The sequence below is a fragment of the Bos indicus x Bos taurus genome, chromosome 23, assembly GCF_003369695.1.
Source record: "Bos indicus x Bos taurus breed Angus x Brahman F1 hybrid chromosome 23, Bos_hybrid_MaternalHap_v2.0, whole genome shotgun sequence".
Classification (NCBI taxonomy): domain Eukaryota; kingdom Metazoa; phylum Chordata; class Mammalia; order Artiodactyla; family Bovidae; genus Bos; species Bos indicus x Bos taurus.
In genome coordinates, this window is record NC_040098.1 from 133197 (window position 1) to 155728 (window position 22532).

A 22532-nucleotide genomic window follows, 5' to 3' on the forward strand; every position below is an offset into this window, starting at 1 on the left:
TGTGCCCTATACGGGCTCTGATTTCTCCCAACTTGAACCTCACCATCATCATGGAGCTTCTGAAGTTATGATTCTCTTAAAATTCATTGGGGAAAGAATAGATTCTTCTTCAAATAAATGATGCCAGGACAACTGGGCATTCACAAGTAAAATTATGGGATTGGACATTTACCTCATATTATATACAGCAATTAACTCAGAAAGTGAACAAGGTTCTGAATGAAAGAGCATAAACTATAAAACTCTTACAAGAAAAACACAGGCCTTAAAATAAACAGCTAGTATACATCATAGATTCTGCAAGGGGAGAAGAAATGGGTGCAAGAAAAGTGAGGACAATTTGGATATCTCACATTTCATGATTCTAAAACTTACTGTAAAGCCACAATAATCAAAACAATGTGGTGCTGGCATAAAGACAGGCATATAGAACAATAGACAAGAGAGCCAGCAATAAACCATTACTTGAATGGTTAAATGACTTTAAAAGTCTGCCAACATCATCCAATTTCAAAAGCAATTTTTCAACATATTTACTTGGCAAAACTAGATGTCTATGTGTAAAAGAATGAAAGTAGGTCCTTAGCTTTCATCATATCACAATATACTCAACTGGATCAAAGACCTTAACATAAGAACTAAAATCATGAAACAGAAAAAATAGAGAGGAAAAGATTCAGGCCATTAGATTAGGCAATGTTTTGTTTGTTTGTTTGTTTTTTAATGACACCAAAGACAAAGGCAGAAGAAAAAAAAAGTAGGTAAATAGGACTGTATCATAATTTAAAACTTTTATTTGTCAAAGGATACAATCGGCAGAGAGAAAAGGCAACCCACAAAATGAAAGGAAACAAAGACATATCTGATAAGTTCATATCCAGACTATATAAGGAATTTCTGCAAATCAATAAACTAATAATAATGCAGTTAATAAATGGGCAAAGAACTTGAAAGGAGCTTTTATTCCAAATTTGTATAACCATGTTCTTTACAGTATTATTCAGAAGAGTCAAATGTTTAAGCAAGCAAAGTATACATTATCTCATGAATAGATAAACAAAATTTGGTATACAGTCAATAGAATATTATTCAGTGTTAAAAAGGAGCAAGTGTACTCGTGGTACAACAGATAAATTGTGAGGATGTGATGAATAAGTAATTCATTTCTCACAAACTTTACCTACTCTAATAGGTTAATATTTACTGGTGAAGTGAAGTGAAAGTTGCTCGGCTATGTCCAACTCTTTGCAACCCCATGCAATGTATAGTCCACGGAATTCTCCAGACCAGAATACTGGAGTGGGTAGTCATACCCTTCTTCAGGGGATCTTCCCAATCCAGGGATCAAACCCAACTCTCCTACATTGTAGGCTGATTCTTTATTGTCTGAGCCACTAGGGAAACCCTAGTGGTAGGGTTGTTTATAAGTACCTCACATTCAGTTCCTCCTATTATCAGATTATATTATTACACTACATATGTCACAGCTAATTAAAGACCATACACATATTTTAACTAAAATCTATACTTTAACTAGATTCATTAGTCTTTATTGATGCCATGTTTCTCCTCCAGAATGTGATCCAAAAACCACATTATATTCACTTTTCAAGTTCTTTTCAGCTCCTCCAGATAGTGACAATTTCTCTGGCTTTTCTTGTTTTGAATGACCTTGATAGACCTTGATAGCTTTGAAGACAACTAGTCAGACATTTTGTATTAAAACCTTCCATTTGGGTTTGTCTGGTATTTTGCTCACAATTAGACCAAGGTTATAGGTTATTGGAGAAACACCCACAGAGAAAGTGCTATTTTAATCATACCATATCAGCAGGTAAATAATCTCAATGTGATTTATCACTGTGCTGTGAATCCTGATCACCTAACTGAGGTACTGTTTGTCATAATTTCCAACCCCCGCCCCTGTACATTTACTTTTTTCCCTCATTCCGTTTTGTGTTCTTTGGAAGTAAGTCACTCAAGTGTTTGAGTATAGAATAGCTACATAACTTGTTTGGAATTCTTCTATTCTCACTTAATTATTTAATATATTAAATTATTTAGATCATTATAACTCACATATATTTATATCTTGATTTTTGCATTACATCTCAGTTCAATGTTTATTTTCTTGCTGATCTTTATCTAACACTGGGCATTGGGGGCTCTCTTATTTGGCTCCTGTGTCCCTTTGGGTTATTTTCATCAGTGTGTGTGAAGGGAAGGGACACTTAAGGGAATGGCCTTCTCCAGAATTTTATGCTTTGCATCATCCACATGTGAATACTCCTACTGGGAAGGAAAAAGAGATACACTTGCCCATTCAAAATCCTATATGGAGTGGATTTCAGAAAGTGTGGGGTGAATCCAGAATCAACTCTGTCTTCTGATGTGCAAGTGAGGACCTAAGTCTCCTCATGAGATCAAACAACCCCTGGTGCTAGATAAACCGAATTTTAGGATGACTTGTTTTATTCTCAGCTGAGTAAATGGTGTTCAAAATTTCCTTGGGCTGAAAAGAGGGCAACTGAACATCTTAACCTCTGCATGAACTCTTACAGAGCTAACATGACTTTTATAGAAGAGTAACAGTTTATATGATACTTGGAGAAAGTGAATCTGACTAATGACACTGTGAATGTCTAATGCATATAGCACAGCTATGGAAGAATAGAAAGTTTAGAACATTTCTAGGTGTGTTTTGTATTCTAAAGTCAGATGATGGAAATAAATGCCTTGCACAGCAGCTTCTGAAGAAAATGAGCACTGCTTGGTAGGAGTACTAGAACTGAGGATGTGAGATATCAGCAAATAGAAAGAATATCTGCTTGTGAGTTTCAGGATATGCCGGGGTCCAGCCCCGGCTGATCCAGGGTATTTGAAGGGGAGATGGCGTCAGCGAGGATCAGGATACAATAGCTTCAATTAGATATTAATTAGAGATATAAAGAGTAATAGAATGAGGATAGCTCAGTAGGAAAATTCAGTGGATAAAAGAGGCTGAGTAGCTTGGTTTATGTGGAAGACCAATAAAACTTCAAGACAAGAAGTTTGCACCACTTACATAGGCCACAGGCGTCCTTCCATTCTCCTGAAGGAGAGGAGACACTGAGGCCTCCCTGGTCGGATCTTAGAAGCCCAGGCATAATTAGTAAGCATGGTGGGTTCTGCACTCCAGATGGAGACTCAGCCAGAATTTGAGAGAGAGAGAGACATGGGGAGACCAGTCTTTCAAGGAACTGATCCCAATTCTTTATTTTCCAGAGTCTGTTTTTTTTTTTTTTTAACTTTACATAATTGTATTAATTTTGCCAGAGTCTGTTTTTATACACTGAGATGTTATACAAAAGTCACATGGCGACAGCAGTCCTGACTTTTATTAAAGTCAGGTGCTTCATACAAATATATACAGAGGTCTTAGGGGTGTTACATCATCTTCTGGCCAGAGGGGACTGCTGACAATTTATGACCCTCTCCTTGTGACAGTGGTCAGTCAACCAGAACACTTTTTTCTCCAAGAGTGATTATTCTTAAAACAGACGCCACCCAAATAAAGTTACATTCCTATAGGGTGAGGGTGTAATGGGTTTTAGTTAAGGAAAGAATTTACTTAGCCTAAGGTCTAATGTGATTTATATCAACGGTTAATACTTATTTCTTCTATATATTCATTAATGTGTGTAAGGGCAGGGGATGTAGAGTCTTAGCAACAAACATTGGCTCAACAAATGAAAAACCCTTCACCAATACAATTTCTAATCAGCCCACTATACTTATACTAATGGTTTTCTAACTTTTCTAAGTAACCTGTTTTTAGAAGGTTTAAAGCATCTCGTGCCTCTCACAGTTGGGAGGCTGTTAGCAATCACATGTGGCGGGACAAGCCTGTCAGGCAGGCTAGAGAACCTTCAGAGGAGTTTGTAGGTTGAAACACTCCTATCACGCCCAGGAATTATTATTAACTGGAGCTCTAAGTTAACTCCTTCTCTGAAAGAGGTGGTGGGGGACAGCCCCCTTAAAGTCAGAGGTGTAGGTGAGAGCACAAAGTAGTAAAGTAGGCAGGCTCTGGTTATGGGGGTAGATGCTCGAGAATTTCCAGGGGGACTCCTGAGACTCGATCCCGCCTTTGGGTATGTCGAGCCTCCTTCCTCATGACCTTTGCCATGGGCAGAGTGCCTCACGCCGGCCCCCAACAAGTATATATTACATAGATATGATAATTTGTGGTGGATGTAGTAGAATGCAGACTTCCCTTTTCTTCAATCGAAGTATAGTGTACTGAGAAACACTGTTAGACTGTATGCACAGAAGATTTCCTTAATGTTTTCATTCATTCAACAGATATTGGGCAAGCACCTACTATTTTCTAAGAGTTCAAATTCAGTAGTTTATGAGTAAAAATTATGCTCCTGGTTTCTTCATTCCAACTACTGTCACTTGTATGCATGCAATTTTAATGTATGCATATGTATCTACATAGTTATACAGATATAAATGTTATGTGAATTATTCATATGTGACTATCTATTATCAATCTATATATATGTATAAATATATAAATATAGATGAGAAATATTTATATAATATTCTTCATAGATATAAACAGCAAAATCTTTTTCATTTGCTTGTTGAAGAGTCTTGACAAGAGTATACTTGGAAAACACCTAATTAGACAAGTAAACAGTTAGTTAAATGTAGTGTGCTGTCGTTCAATTTGATTAAAAAGCACTGAGTTCTATAACTGTCTCTGTACTTGCCTTAGCATCTACTCATGCTTTCAAGTCTTATATTCTCTCCAAAACATCATTGTAACCCCTGCCCAAATAAGAAGGCAATCATTATGGCTTAAGGATGTGCAACTGTGAATAATAGTCCATTAACTAAGATGAAGTTTCAAAAAACATTAATTTTTTAATAGAATAAATTTAATCTTTTTGAGAAGATTCAGAGTCTTGGGCATTCAGTAGAGACTTGTAGAATAAAAATTTTTCACCATCAAAATAAGAAATGATATTTAACCATGATCATTGCAGCTCCATGCTTTCCAGAATGAAACTAGTTAAAATAAATATTTTAATACAACACATGATAATTATGTATTTCAAAATTATCAAAGAGTATATCTTAAAAATTAGGCGTGGCTCATGTAGCTGATGCCAGCAAATGTTTTCTCACACAGAGAATATAAATATATGCTCTTGCTGACATTCTTCTAAATATACATTTTAATATATAGTCATATGTATGTAATTAAAAGATTCTTACTCCTTGGAAGGAAAGTTATGACCAACCTAGATAGTATATCCAAAAGCAGAGACATTACTTTGCCAACAAAGGTCTGTCTAGTCAAGGCTATGGTTTTTCCTCTGGTCATGTATGGATGTGAGAGTTGGACTGTGAAGAAAGCTGAGTGCCGAAGAATTGATGCTTTTGAAGTGTGGTGTTGGAGAAGACTCTTGAGAGTCCCTTGGACTGCAAGGAGATCCAACCAGTCCATTCAGAAGATCAGCCCTGGGATTTCTTTGGAAGGAATGATGCTAAAGCTGGAACTCTAGTACTTTGGCCACCTCATGCGAAGAGCTGACTCATTGGAAAAGACTCTGATGCTGGGAGGGATTGAGGGCAAGAGGAGAAGGGGACAACAGAGAATGAGATGGCTGGATGTCATCACCAACTCGATGGACATGAGTGTGAGAGAACTCCGAGAGTTGGCGATGGACAGGGAGGCCTGGCATGCTGCAGTTCATAGGGTCACAAAGAGTCGGACATGACTGAGCGATTGATCTGATCTAATCTGATCTGATGTAATATATGTTCTCTGATTTAATTGACTCATCTTTCGAGCATACAATTCTATCCTCTTACTTTTCACTTTGAAATAGACTTTAGATTGCATTGCTTATGTATCTGCTTTGTTTTTATGAATAACTCTATCAATTAATGGTATTACTGTAAGTACCATTCTTATTCATTAAACTCCTTTCAGATGTGTTTTAAGTCCTTTTTTATCTTTTGCTACCATAGAAAGTGTTGCAGTGGTAGTTATTGTCCTTGTGAGTGAGAGTATCTGTAGGGAATGAAATTACCAGATACATGTCTATGTGCAGCTGTAATATTATGGATGGTGAAAATAGCCTCTTAAGAGATTGTGCCCAATTACACTCCTACAAAAGTGAGGCTGAAAAACACCCACAACTCGTCAGCACTCTGTGAACAGACTTGCACCACAAAGAATACTTTGTAAAAATGATAGGTGAAAATATCATCCAAATGGACATTAAATTTGAATGTATTAACTAGTGAATACAATTTAGAACATTTTCATGTGGTTAATTATCTGATTTTTGTGACCCCGTGGACTGTGGCCCATCAGACTCCTCTGTCCGTGGGATTTCCCAGGCAAGAATACTAGAGTTAGTATTCCCTTCTCCAGGGGATCTTCCTCACCCACAGAATGAACCCTGGTCTCCTGCATTGCGGTCAGATATTTTAACATCTGAGCCACCAGGGAAGCCCCTAATTATATTTAATAAGGAGAAAAGTCTTTTATTAAATGGGTTATTTTGTCTACTATTTATTTTGCCACATAAACACTGGGCTGGAAGAAGCACAAGCTGGAATCAAGATTGCCGGCAGAAATATCAATAACCTCAGATATGCAGATGATACCACACTTGTGGCGGAAAGTGAAGAGGAACTAAAAAGCCTCTTGATGAAAGTAAAAGAGAGAATGAAAAAGTTGACTTAAAGCTCAACATTCAGAAAACAAAGATCTGGTTCCATCACTTCATGGGAAATAGATGGGGAAACAGTGGAAACAGTGCCAGACTTTATTTTGGGGGGCTCCAAAATCACTGCAGATAGTGACTGCAGCCATGAAATTAAAAGATGCTTATTCCTTGGAAGAAAAGTTATGACCAACCTAAATAGCATATTGAAAAGCAGAGACATTACTTTGCCAGCAAAGGTCTGTCTAGTCAAGGCTATGGTTTTTCCTCTGGTTATGTATGGATGTGAGAGTTGGACTGTGAAGAAAGCTAAGCGCCAAAGAATTGATGCTTTTGAAGTGTGGTGTTGGAGAAGACTCTTGAGAGTCCCTTGGACTGCAAGGAGATCCAACCAGTCCATTCTAAAGGAGATCAGCCCTGAGTGTTCTTTGGAAGAAATGATGTTAAAGCTGAAACTCCAGTACGTTAGCCACCTCATGCGAAGAGCTGACTCATTGGAAAAGACTCTGCTGCTGGGAGGGATTCGGGACAGGAGGAGAAGGGGACGACAGAGGATGAGATGACTGGATGGCTTCACCGACTCGATGGACATGAGTGTGAGTGAACTCCGGGAGTTGGTGATGGACAGGGAGGCCTGGCGTGCTGTGATTCATGGGGCCGCAGAGTCGGACACGACTGAGCGACCGAACTGAACTGAACTGAAGCCTAAAAAATGAAATCCATTTATATTTGAAAATTATGATTTTGTCTCGCATATAAGTAGCAAACATACTTTTCCAGTTTGGCATTTTGTAATTTGCTATTGTGGAGAAGGCAATGGCACCCCACTCCAGTACTCCTGCCTGGAGAATCCCATGGACGGAGGAGCCTGGTAGGCTGCAGTCCATGGGGTCGTGAGGAGTTGGACATGACTGAGTGACTTCCCTTTCACTTTTCACTTTCATGCATTGGAGAAGGAAATGGCAACCCACTCCAGTGTTCTTGCCTGGAGAATCCCAGGGACGGGGGAGCCTCGTGGGCTGCTGTCTCTGGGGTCGTACAGAGTCGGACACGACTGAAGCAACTTAGCAGCAGCAGCAGCAAATAGAATAAAGTGTGAATGCATGCTCTTTCACTTACTTGTGTCTTACTCTCTGACCCATGAAGGTAACTCACCAGGTTCCTCTGTCCATGGGATTTTCCAGGCAAGAATACTGGAGTGGTTTGGCATTGTCTTCTCCAAGGGATCATCCCAACACAGGAATTAAACCCACTTATCCTGCATCTCTTGCATTAGCATGCAGATTTTTTTCTACCATTGAGCTACCCAGGAAGCCCTAATATAGGGGACTTAAACCAATTTGTCTAGTGTTTGGCATTTAGCTAGATATGGAGAGTGAAAAAGTTGGCTTAAAGCTCAACATTCAGAAAACGAAGATCACGACATCTGGTCCTATCACTTCCTGGGAAATAGATGGGGAAACAGTGGAAACAGTTTCAGATTTTATTTTTCTGGGCTCCAAAATCACTGCAGATGGTGACTGCAGCCATGAAATTAAAAGACGCTTACTCCTTGGAAGGAAAGTTATGACCAACCTAGACAGCATATTCAAAAGCAGAGACATTACTTTGCCAACAAAGGTTCGTCTAGTCAAGGCTATGGTTTTTCCTGTGGTCATGTATGGATGTGAGAGTTGGACTGTGAAGAAAGCTGAGCGCTGAAGAATTGATGCTTTTGAAGTGTGGTGTTGGAGAAGACTCTTGAGAGTCCCTTGGACTTCAAGGAGATCCAACCAATCCATTCTGAAGGAGATCAGCCATGGGATTTCTTTGAAAGGAATGATGCTAAAGCTGAAACTCCAGTACTTTAGCCACCTCATGTGAAGGGTTGACTCATTGGAAAAGACTCTGATGCTGGGAGCGATTGGGGGCAAGAGGAGAAGGGGACGACAGAGGATGAGATGGCTGGATGGCATCACTGACTCTATGGACATGAGTCTGAGTGAACTCCAGGAGTTGGTGATGGACAGGGAGGCCTGGCGTACTGTGATTCATGGGGTTGCAAAGAGTTGGACATGACTGAGCAACTGATCTGATCTGATAAATAATAATTGCCTTTTAATTTCCATATTCTCTTACATAAGATGAGAGCACGGAACTTTCAAGACATGTATCACAAAAATGTTAATGAAGTGTTTCAGGTACGACTTGCAGCTTCTTGAGTTTCTTTTTCTAAATTCCTGGTGAATCTAATTCCTTGATTTTAACCTGAAATTTGAAATAGTGCTGATTTATGGCAAATGTTCTACTTACCTTTCCCCTTCATTTTAGACTCACTGAAACTTTGTGTCTTAAGAAAGCATATTGAAAGACTCAGAAAAATAATGAAGTTGACAGCATATTATAAATTAAATATTTTGCATGTTAATAATAGGAGTTGACTTTAAAACTGTAAACAACTCAAAGTGTTTGAGAAATAGAATAAAAAGTAAACTTAGTCAAAAGCAATCTATTAAAATAAGTGACATGATGGCCTGGACCAAATTACTGTGTATTCATTATTAAAATTTTATGTTTATTGTTTCTTTCTCTCTGTCTCACCTTCTAGCTTGTGTGTGTACTTATGATGTCTGAAGAATAATTTATTTTTCATTGTTTTCCTGTTTCTTGTATTATTATTTTCATATGCAATCTAGGGAATAGATTAAGTATTATGCATTTCTTTTCATTCAGGTAAAAGTAATACATAGCAGATAAATGAGTGCCCAATGAATAGTGGCAGTCCCACAATTATTTGGGCTCCAACCCTTGTATTCATTAGTACCTTTCCTTTTCTCCTTTGCAGATTTTTTTTCTAACCAGTGCTTTCCTCTCATCAAGTGAAATGATGCTGCAAAATAACAGTGTAACTGAGTTCATACTGTTAGGATTGACAGAGGATACTGAAAGACAGAAAATGGTGTTTGTAATCTTCCTCATTTTCTATTTTGGAACTGTGGTGTGGAATTTGCTTATTATTGTGACCATCAAGTTTGGCCGGACACTTTGGAGCCCCATGTATGTCTTCCTATTTTATTTGTCCTTGGTTGATACCTGCTTTTCAAATTCCATGGCTCCTAGATTAATTATAGATTATCTGTCTGCAAAGAAAATCATATCATACAGTGAGTGCCTGACTCAGGTCTTTGCACTGCATTTTTTGGCTCCATGGAGATCTTTGTCCTGGTTCTCATGGCCATGGATCACTATGCAGCCACTTGCAAGCCTTTGCATTATCCAACCATCATAAGCTGGAAAGCCTGCATCATCTTGATTGTTCTCGCAGAATAGGATCTTTTATACATTCTATGGCTCAGATTATCCTGGCCTTGAGATTGCCCTTCTGCGAATCCAATTTTGTTGATCACTATTTCTGTGATATGCAGTTTCAACTTGCCTGCATGGATATTCATATGATGAACCTACTGTGGTGTTTAATAGTGGGTTCATTTGCACAAGCAGTTTCATAATTCTGATAATCTCATATATTGTTATCCTGCATTCACTAAGAAACCACAGCGCAGAAGGGAGGAAAAAAGCTCTCTCCACTTGCACTTCCCATGTCATTGTAGTTATCTTATTTTTTGGGCCATGTATATTTATGTATTCCCACCCTGCAACCACTTTTCCCATGGACAAAATGGTGATGGTATTTTATACTATTGGAACACTCTTCCTCAATCCACTCATCTACACACTGAGAAATGCAGAAGTGAAACATGCCATGAGAAAGTTATGGCATGTCAGAATTACCTCAGAAACCAAAAGATGAATCAAGGGCCTTGCTTGATTACTTATTGAATCATGGTTTGACTGAGTCTGTACAGATATATTATAGTATGTGTTTATTGTGGGAATGATATATTCTCTCATAAAAGGATATGAGTTGCTACTTCTTTCTAGTTCACAGGTAAGATGAATGTTAAGGCTTCTCATTCTTACATGGAACAAACTTACCAATTTTAACTTTGTTCTCTTGTCAAAGTTTATGTTGAAATAAACTCAGTAAAATAGCATGAGTTTTCTTTTTCTCATTTTTAAATAAATTTCCAGGTCTATGCAAAGTTCCGTATCTACATGTAGTACATGAGAAGGGCCATATATTATATATAAAAAAATAATTCTATCATAAAATCATCTAATTTACTCCTACATAAACCCAGCACAGACAAATATACATGCAGACACTATACAGGTTGTCATAGTTATTTCTATTTCAGATGACTGAATGATAAAGTTAAGAGGTAAAGAAGAAAATAAAATGAGTTAGCATGCAGGTGAAAATAAAGTTAAGATAATAGAATAAGAAGTTATACAGTGAAGAAAATTTAGAAGCTTTTTATGTGTTTATAAAGTATTTGTAGTTAAAATTGGGGAATAATACAATTTTTAAACAAATTTTAGAACGTAATATACACACAATGTGTAATTTTGAATATTCACCTGTCCTCAAAAGTAATTCATGAAGAAGAGAAACTATGAACTCTAAGCATCCTTTCACTTCTCTCAGGAAGACGTAGAATGTCTGATATGTATCCAATGCTTTTTAAGAGTGCTTATCACAAGAAAAATTTTCTTTTCTTTTTCTTTTCTTATGTACCTATGAGATAATGAAGGTTCACAAAATTTATTGTGATAATCATTTTTTGATGTAAGTCAATCATTATGCTGTATACTTTAAACTTATACAGTAATGTGTATCAACTAAATATCAATAAAACTCCCTCAATAAAAAAAATAATCCTAAAAAAAACAGAACCCATGCACAAATATATATATATATACTTTTTATATATTTATATACATTATAAAGTTCCATATGTCTACTGAAAATATGCAAACAGAAAATCGGAAGTTCAGAGAAGTGAACATATCCTTGAGTTTCTGCTAAGAAGTACCAGAAGCAAGGCTTTAAACCAGATCCATATGTATTCCCTGGAAAAAATAGACTGCTAATCCACATTATCCCTTAATTCACACATCTGCAACATGGCCTATAACATATGAAAAGTCAGGAATCGATGAAATGGTTATGAATTGTTTTTATTCTAGCTTAGAGATGAGTAGTATAACAATGATTAAGAGTGTGAGCTTTGAACTCAGATTCTATGAATCTAAATCCTCTCTCTACCACCTCATAGTCCTTTAATTTCAAGAAAGAGAGATGGAAATGGAATACTGGGCCTCATTTTTGTGTGTAGATTGGAAATGAAAATAATCCCTCTCTTATAGACTTGTTGTGAGGGTTAAGCAAGGTAGTATATATAAATAACTCTGAATAGGCATGATAATTTGGTAAGTGCTATTTATTTTCATCATTAAATGTATTTTTAATCTACTAAAATTTATATATTTTAATAATAGCCATCATATATATTTATCAAAACATTTTATTTCATTCTGTGAATGCAATTTAAATTATAATTATAGTATTTATAATTATAAATGTTCACTACATCTATCAGCCCAGTATTGTTAACAGTATTAAATATAAACCTAAGAGAATGTTAAACACATTGCTATTGCTTAAATAAGAAATAAAGAAAACTTTAGGGAACAAGCGACAAGCTTTTTACATTTTGTGTCATCAGCTTTAAATATGAGTTAATGTGGAATATGAATAAAAACCAAAAGAATGACAAATCATAGTCAACTCACAGATGAATGGATAAAGATGTTGTGGTGCATACACACAATGAAACAATAATCACTAATGAAAAGGGACAAATCTGAGTCAGTTCTAATGATGTGGGTGAACCTAGAGCCTATACAGAGAGAAGTCAGAAAGAGAAAAACAAACATTGCATATTAACACATATCTACATGGAATCTAGAAAGATGGTACCTATTTGCAGGGAAGCAGTGGAGACACAGACATAGTAAACAGATTTATGGATGAAAGTGGGGTGGAGAAGGGGGGATAGGGTGAGAGGAGGGGGGAGAGGGTGAGAGGAGTGGAGAGAGAAGCCTGCAAACATAGACACCACCACATGTAGAATAGATAGTCAATGGGGGTTTGCTGTATGGCTCAGGAAGCTCAAACTGGGGCTCTGTAACAACCTAGAGGGCTGGGAAAAGGTGAACATGGGAAGGAGATTTGGGATGGAGGAACTTATGCACACCAAACATGCAACATATTCATGTAGATGTATGGTGGAAATCATACCCATATTGTAAAGCAATTATCCTTCAATTCAAAATAAATTAAGAAAAATAGTCACCTCATAGAAACAGAAAATATAAAAGTGTGTGCTAGGGGCTGAGGGCTTGAGGAAATAGCAATAGGTTGATGAAGCTCTACAAACTTTCAATGACAAGATGAAAAAGTTTTGAAAATATAATGCAGCATAGGATGACTACAGTTGAAAGCATGATGACTGTATTACATCACTTTAATGTGGTAAGAGAATAGAAGTTAAATACTTTCACCAAAAGAAAAGAAAGTTGAGGTTATGGATGTGTTACTGAACTAGGTGGGAGAAATCATTTAACAATTTGTTGCTGTTGTTGCTAAGTTATGTTGAACTCTTTCGCTACGCCATGGATTGTGCCTGCCAGGCTCCTCTGTCCATGAGATTTCCCAAGCAAGAATACTGAAGTAGGTTGCCATTTTCTTCTCCAGGAGATCTTCCCTACCTGCCAGGGACTGAACCTTCATCTCCTGCACTGGCAGGTGTATTCTGTACTCCTGAGTCACCTGGGAAGCCCAAGTTCCTCTGTGCATAGAATTCTCCAGGACAGAATACTGGAGTGGATAGCCAAGCCCTTCTCCATGGGATCTTCCCAAGCCAGGAATTGAACTTGGGTCTCCTGCATGGCAAGTGACTCTTTACCATCTGAGTCACTTCCATAGTCCTCTGTGTGTGCTCAGTTGTGTCTGACTCTTTGTGACTCCATGTACTAAAGATCACCAGCCTCCTCTATCCACGAATTTTTCAGGAATTCTGGAGTGGGTTGCCATTTCCTCTTCCATGGGATCTTCCAACTCAAGAATCAAACCCACATGTCTTGCATCTCCTACATTGGCAGATGGATTCTTTACCACTGTGCCCCCATGGGAAGCCCATGTAACCCTGTAATTAATTAAAGAAATTTTGAATTCCAGTACTTTGAAGTAGCTTCCATCAATTTTATGCTTGTGCTGTAATCTGTGATTCATGTCTCATTCACTGGCAGCCAGATTTTTTTTCCCCTTAAGTTTTTTTAAAATTTTATTTTATTTTTAAACTTTACATAATTGTATTAGTTTTGCCAAATATCAAAATGAATCCGCCACAGGTATACATGTGTTCCCCATCCTGAACCCTCCTCCCTCTCAGATTTTTTTAACACTAGCTCCACCTGGGAAGCCCAATCAAAACTGGGTTTACAGAAAAGGTTTAATGTTGAAAAGAAGACAGAAGTTCTCTCTCTGACATGAATGTTCTCTCTGACATAACTATATTGCAGATCCCACACTAGAATTATGTCATTGTTGCTCTTCACAGAACATTCAGCATTCATAGAAACTCAGGTTCAGAGAGAGAAATGGAATTCACATGCTTAGGTTGCATGTGCAGAGAATACAAGTCACCACTCAAGAATAGGTGTTTTTCAAATATGTCTCTTCAGACAAAGCCTTTCTATCAAAGAAGATAATTAATTCCTGGGAGAGAAAAAGAAGCTATAAGAAAAAGTACTTGAATCTAAGTGGGAACCTCTTTAAATATCCATGGGTTGCAGGCAAAAAAGTTTCCTTTACTTGTTCACGCCTACAGAGCAAGACCCCTCAAGGCTGAAGTGAATACTCTGGTGTGTTTCCACCACACATGGTGCCTCCTGTCCATGAGATGAGAGCCATCTATGGAAGAACATTTCTTCATAGTGTTCCAGCTGAATCCATTACAAAGTTCCAGGTTTTCTGTGAAAACTTTTTGATGCTTTAGGCTAAAAGTGAAAATTTAAAGCTTATAAAACAACTTATTTATCCACTGTTGATGTGGTACTGAATTGTATAAATACTGTCTTTCTTTTTTATAAAATTTATTTAATTTAATTAGCAGCTAATTACTTTACAATATTGTATTGGTTTTGCCATACATCAACATGAATCTGCCACGGGTGTACACGTGTTCCCAATACTGAAGCCCCCTCCCACCTCCCTCCACATACCATCCTTCTAGGTCATCCCAGTGCACCAGCCCCAAGCATCCTGTATCCTGCATCAAACCTGGACTGGCAATTCGTTTCTTATATGATATTATATATGTTTCAATGTCATTCTCCCAAATCATCCCCCCCCCACCTCCCACAGAGTCCAAAAGACTGTTCTATATATCTGTGTCTCTTTTGCTGTCTCACATACAGGGTTATCATTACCATCTTTCTAAATTCCATATATATGTGTTAGTATACTGTATTGGTGTTTTTCTTTCTGGCTTACAACACTCTGTATAATAGGCTCCAGTTTCATCCACCTCATTATAACTGATTCAAATGTATTCTTTTTAATGGCTGAGTAATACTCCATTGTGTATATGTACCACAGCTTTCTTATCCATCCATCTGGTGATGGACATCTAGGTTGTTTCCATGTCCTGGCTATTAGAAACACTGCTGTGATGAACATTGGAGTACACGTGTCTCTTTCAATTCTGGTTTCCTTGGTGTATATGCACAGAAGTGGGATTGCTGGGTCATATGGCAGTTCTGTTTCATTTGTTTTGTTTTGCTTTACATTTTTGTATTGATTTTGCTATACATCAACATGCATCTCCACACTGTTCTCCATAGTGGTGTACTAGTTTGCATTCCCACCAACAGTGTAAGAGGGTTCCCTTTTCTCCACATCCTCTCCAGCATTTATTGCTTGTAGACTTTTGGATCACAGCCATTCTGACTGGCATGAAATGGTACCTCATTGTGGTTTTGATTTGCATTTCTCTAATAATGAGTGATGTTGAGCATCTTTTCATGTGTTTGTTAGCCATATGTATGTCTTCCTTGGAGAAATATATATTTAGTTCTTTGGCCCATTTTTTGATTGGGTCGTTTATTTTTCTGGAATTGAGCTGTAGGAGTTGCTTGTATATTTTTGAGATTAGTTGTTTGTCAGTTGCTTCATTTTCTATTATTTTTTTCCCATTCTGAAGGCTGTCTTTGCACTTTGCCTATAGTTTCCTTTGTTGTGCAGAAGCTTTTAAGTTTAATTAGGTCCCATTTGTTTATTTCTGCTTTTATTTCCAATATTCTGGGAGGTGGGTCATAGAGGATACTGCTGTGATTTATGTCAGAGAGTGGTTTGCCTAAGTTCTTTTCTAAGAGTTTTATAATTTCTGGTCTTATGTTTAGAATTTTAATTCATTTTGAGTTTATTTTTGTGTATGGTGTTAGGAAGTGTTTAGTTTCATTCTTTTACAAGTGGTTGACCAGTTTTCCCAGCACCACTTATTAAAGAGATTGTCTTTTCTCCATTGTATATTCTTCCCCCCTTTGTCAAAGATAAGGTGTCCATAGGTGCATGGGTTTATCTCTGGGCTTTCTATTTTGTTCCATTGATTTATATTTCTGACTTTGTGCCAGTACCATACTGTCTTGGTGACTGTGGGTTTGTAGTAGAGCCTGAAGTCAGGCAGGTAGATTCCTCCAGTTCCATTCTTCTTTCTCAAGATTGCATTGGCTATTCAAGGTTTTTTGTATTTCCATACAAATTGTGAAATTATTTGCTCTAGCTCTGTGAAGAATATTGTTGGTAGCTTGATAGAGATTGCATTGAATCTATAAATTGCTTTTTAATCCATATTTAAGTCTAATAATTTTCTTATGAAGGTGCATATATATATATATATATATACACACACACACACACATATTCTTATGTTTCTAAACATATGGCTGCTAAACTATAATTATACTGTTTATTTTGTACTTTACAATATTTGTACTATAAAGTTTATTTTATATTTACACTAGTATTCTATTGATAGAAAACATCTTCCATTGGCTTTTCAAATATATATTTGGCTATTCGAGGTTTTCTGTATTTCCATACAAATTGTGAGATTATTTGTTCTAAGTATGTGAAAAATACCATTGGTAGCTTGATAGGGTTTACATTGAATCTATAGATTGCTTTGGGTAGTATACTCATTTTCACTATATTGACTCTTCTGACCCATGAATATGGTATATTTCTCCATGTATAAGTGTCCTCTTTGATTTCTTTCACCAGTGTTTTATAGTTTTCTATATATAGGCCTTTAGTTTCTTTAGATAGATATATTCCTAAGTATTTTATTCTTTTCGTTGCAATGGTGAATGGGATTGTTTCCTTAATTTCTCTTTCTATTTTCTCATTATTAGTGCATAGGAATGCAAGGGATTTATGTGTGTTGATTTTATATCCTGCAACTTTACTATAATCATTGATTAGCTTTCGTAATTTTCTGGTGGAGTCTTTAGGGTTTTCTATGTAGAGGATCATGTCATCTGCAAACAGTGAGAGTTTTACTTCTTCTTTTCCAATTTGGATTCCTTTTATTTCTTTTTCTGCTCTGACTGTTGTGGCCAAATCTTCCAAAACTATGTTGAATAGTAATGGTGAAAGTGGGCACCCTTGTCTTGTTCCTGACTTTAGAGGAAATGCTTTCAATTTTTCACCATTGAGGATAATATTTGCTGTGGGTTTGTCATATATAGCTTTTATTATGTTGAGGTATGTTCCTTCTATTCCTGCTTTCTGGAGGGTTTTTATCATAAATGGATGTTGAATTTTGTCAAAGGCTTTCTCTGCATCTATTGAGATAATCATATGGCTTTTATTTTTCAATTTGTTAATGTTCTGTATTACATTGATTGATTTGTGGATATTGAAGAATCCTTGCATCCCTGGGATAAAGCCCACTTGGTCATGGTGTATGATCTTTTTAAAGTGCTGTTGGATTCTGTTTGCTAGAATTTTGTTAAGAATTTTTGCATCTACATTCATCAGTGATATTGGCCTGTAGCTTTTTTTTTTTTGGCATCTTTGTCAGGTTTTGGTATTAGGGTGATGGTGGCCTCATAGAATGAGTTTGGCCGTTTACCTTCCTCTGCAATTTTCTGGAACAGTTTGAGCAGGATAGGTATTAGCTCTTCTCTAAATTTTTGGTAGAATTCCGCTGTGAAACTGTCTGGACCTGGGCTTTTGTTTGCTGGAAGATTTCTGATTACAGTTTCAATTTCCGTGCTTGTGATGAGTCTGTTAAGATTTTCTATTTCTTCCTGTTCCAGTTTTGGACAGTTGTACTTTTCTAAGAATTTGTCCATTTCTTCCACGTTGTCCATTTTATTGGCATATAATTGCTGATAGTAGTCTCTTATGATCCTTTGTATTTGTGTGTTGTCTGTTGTGATCTCTACATTTTCATTTCTAATTTTATTGATTTGATTTTTCTCCTTTGGTTTCTTGATGAGTCTGGCTAATGGTTTGTCAATTTTATTTATCTTTTCAAAGAACCAGCTTTTGATTTTGTTGAGTTTTTCTATGGTCCCCTTTGTTTCTTTTGCATTTATTTCTGCTCTAATTTTTAAGATTTCTTTCCTTCTACTAACCCTGGGGTTCTTCATTTCTTCCTTTTCTAATTGCTTTAGGTGTAGAGTTAGGTTATTTATTTGACTTTTTTCTTCTTTCTTAAGATATTCCTGTATTGCTATGAACTTTCCCCTTAGCACTGCAGTTACAGTTCCCATAGGTTTTGGGTTGTTGTGTTTTCATTTTCGTTTCTATGCATATTTTGATTTCTTTTTTTATTTTTTCTGTTGTTTGTTGGTTATTCAGCAGCATGTTGTTCAGCCTCCATATGTTGAAAATTTTAATAGTTTTTCTCCTGTAATTGAGATCTAATCTTACTGCATTGTGATCAGAAAAGATGCTTGGAATGATTTCAATTTATTTGAATTTACCAAGGCTAGGTTTATGACTCAGAATACGGTCTATCCTGGAGAAGGTTCCACGTGTGCTTGAGAAAAAGGTGAAATTTACTGTTTTGGGGTGAAATGTCCTATAGATATCAATTAAATCTAACCGGTCTATTGTATCATTTAAAGCTTGTGTTTCTTTGTTAATTTTCTGTTTAATTGATCTATCCATAGTTGTGAGTGTGGTATTTAAGTCTCCCACTATTATTGTGTTATTGTTAATTTCCTCTTTCATACTTGTTAGCATTTGTCTTACATATTGCGATGTTCCTATGTTGGGTGCATATATATTTATAATTGTTATATCTTCTTGGATTGATCCTTTGATCATGATGTAGTGTCCTTCTTTGTCTCTTTTCACAGCCTTTGTTTTAAAGTCTATTTTATCTGATATGAGTATTGCTACTCCTGCTTTCTTTTGATCTCTATTTGCATGGAATATCTTTTTCAAGCCCTTCACTTTCAGTCTGTATGTGTCCCCTATTTTGAGGTGGGTCTCTTGTAGACAACATATATAGGGGTCTCATTTTTTGTATCTATTCAGCCAGTCTTTGTCTTTTGGTTGGGACATTCAACCCATTTACGTTTAAGGTAATTATTGATAAGTATGATCCTGTTGCCATTTACTTTATTGTTTTGAGTTTATATACCATTTTTGTGTCTCCTGTCTAGAGAAGATCCTTTAGCATTTGTTGCAGAGCTGGTTTGGTGGTGCTGAATTCTCTGAGCTTTTGCTTGTCTGTAAAGCTTTTGATTTCTCCTTCATATTTGAATGAGATCCTTGCTGGGTACAGTAATCTGGGCTGTAGGTTATTTTCTTTCATCACTTTAAGTATATCTTGCCATTCCCTCCTGTCCTGAAGAGTTTCTACTGAAAGATCAGCTTTTATCCTTATGGGGATCCCCTTGTGTGTTATTTGTTGTTTTTCCCTTGCTGCTTTTAATAATTTGTTCTTTGTGCTTGATCTTTGTTAATTTGACTAATATATGTCTTGGGGTGTTTTGCCTTGGGTTTATCCTGTTTGGGACTCTCTGGGTTTCTTGGATTTGGGTAATTATTTCCTTCCCCATTAGGGAAGTTTTCAACTATTATCTCCTCAAGTATTTTCTCATGGTCTTTCTTTTTGTCTTCTTCTTCTGGGAATCCTATGATTCGAATGTTGGATCATTTAACACTGTCCTGGAGGTCTCTGAGATTGTCCTCATTTCTTTTGATTTGTTTTTCTTTTTTCCTCTCTCATTCATTTATTTCTACCATTCTATCTTCTACTTCACTAATCCTATCTTCTGCCTCCATTATTTTACAATTTTTTGCCTCTAGAGTGTTTCTGATCTCATTTATTGCATTATTCATTATATATTGACTCTTTTTTTAATTTTTTCTAGGTCCTTGTTAAACCTTTCTTGCATCTTCTCAATCCTTGTCTCCAGGCTACTTATCTGTGATTCCATTTTTATTTCAAGGTTTTGGATCGTTTTCACTATCATTATTTGGAATTCTTTATCAGGTAGATTCCCTATCTCTTCCTCTTTTTTTTTTTTTGGTTTGGTGGTAATTTATCCTGTTCCTTTACCTGCTGGGTATTCCTCTGTCTCTTCATCTCATTTATATTGCTGAGTTTGGGATGGCCTTTCTGTATTCAGGCAGTTCATGGAGCTCTCTTTATTATGGAGTGTCCTCACTGTGGGTGGGGTTGTTTCGGTGGCTTGTCAAGGTTTCTTGGTTAGGGAAGCTTGTGTTGGTGTTCTGGTGGGTGGAGCTGGATTTCTTTTCTCTGGAGTACAATGAAGTGTCTAGTAACGAGTTATGAGATATCAATGGTTTGGAGTAACTTTGGGCAGCCTGTATGTTGAATCTCAGGGCTGTGTTCTGTGTTGCTGGAGAATTTGCATGGTATGTCTTGCTCTGGAACTTGTTGGCCCTTGGGTGGTGCTTGGTTTCAGTGTAGATATGGAGGCATTTGATGAGCTCCTATCGATTAATGTTCCCTGGAACCAGGAGTTCTCTGATGTTCTCAGGATTTGGACTTAGTCTCCTGCTTCTGGTTTTCAGTCTTATTTTTATAGTAGCCTCAAGACGTCTCCTTATATATTGCAATGTTGATAAAACATCTAGGTTAAAGATAAAATTTTCTCCACAGTAAGGGACACCCACAGAGGTTCACAGAGTTACATGGAGAAGAGAAGAAGGAGGAGGGAGGTAGAGGTGACCCAAATGAGATGAGGTGGAATCAAAAGAGGAGAGAGCAAGCTAGCCAGTAATCACTTCCTTATGTGCAGTCCACAGTCTGGACTGCTCAGAGATGTTCATGGAGTTATACAGAGAAGAGAAGAAGGAAGAAGGAGACAGAGATGGCCAGGAGGATAAAAGAGGGGAATGAAAAGTAGAGAGACAGATCCAGCCAGTATCAGTTCCCTAAGTGTTCTCCACCGTCTGGACCACACAGAAGTTCAGAGAGTTGTGTAGAGAAGAGAAGGGGGAGGGAGGAGACAGAGGAGACCTGGTGGAGAAAAATTAGAGTCCAAAGGGGAAGAGAGCAATTAAGCCAGTAATCTTGCTCCCAAGTAAAAATGGGTACTGAAGATTGTGTTCTTAAAGATTGTGTTGTATCAATTGTACAAAATTGATAACAAATACCAAAAAGCAAATATTAAAATTCTAGAGTATAGGTTGGATTTTCAAAAATACAATATTAAAGAAAACAAGAAGAAAAAAAAGTCACAAAATATATTTAATATATATATATATATATATATGAAGTTTTACTTTAAAAATAAACTTTTTTTGAAAAGTAATAGTAGGCTATAAAAATGAAAATTAAAGGAGTAACAGAGGACTTAAAAATTTTAAAAAGTGAAAAAAAGAGAAAAGAATGATCGTAAAATAGTAAAAATATATCTAGGACTTTCTCTGGTGTTGTTGTGGGCAGGGTGGGGTCAGTTCATTTTCGGATAGTTCCTTGGTCCAGCTTATATTTCTCAAGATCTATGGGCCCCTTCCTATGTAGTTGGCAGTAACTACAGGGTTTTAATCTATTGCACCTGTCACTTCCAAGGTGGTTCCCTTGGTTTTAGTTTCCTCTGTTTGCTGGTCTCTTCAGTGTCTGATTTCCGCCCTGACACAAGGGGGATGGGGTGGTGGGCACTTTTTCTCTTTTTTTTCTTTAGGCTCATTTGTTCAGTCGCACTGTGGGGAGGGAGGGATGCTGCAAAGAGTTAACACTGGCGTGTGCTTGCAGTGTCTCAGCCACACTGGGCCTGCCCCCGCTCACAGCGTGTGCACCCTCCCTGCCCACACAGCTCAGGCTCTAGGTTGCTTCGCCGGTAACCATCCAAGGCCGGCCCTGGGCTGCATGCACCTCCCAGGTCCAAGCCTCTCAGGTTCAGTCACTCAGGTAGTCCTCAGAGGCACAGACTCCGTTGGGCCTGTGTTTTGTGCCCTTCCCAGGTCCGAGCAGCTCGGCTGATGAGGTGTTTGGCGAGTGTGGTCACTGCAACTTATTGCCTCTCCTGTCCCTGCTGCTCGGTTTTCTGGGTGTACAACTGGTGCACCTTCTCAGGCGGATGATGACTGTCCAGAACCCCAAGAAGACTTAGTTAGCAAAGAAGCCTGCTTGCAGTTAGGTAGATAATGTCTCTCTGGGGCTGCGATTTCCCCCTTCCGGGTCTGGCTGCCTGTCACTGGAGGGGGATGATCTGCAGCCAGCTGGTTCTGTTCAGCCCTTCGTTCTGTGCGAGGGCCTGGTGGTGTCTTAGGGCTTTTTGCTTGGTAGCTATCCCACGGTCTGATTTGCTAGCCCAAATTAGTTATCCTCAGGGCATTCAGGCCCTATACTTACTCTAAGAAAT

General features: G+C 37.5%; 1 pseudogene; it reads left to right on the top strand.

The window, feature by feature from the left end:
* Positions 1-9594: 9594 nt before the first annotated feature.
* Positions 9595-10518, top strand: LOC113881338 (annotated as a pseudogene).
* Positions 10519-22532: the final 12014 nt, after the last annotated feature.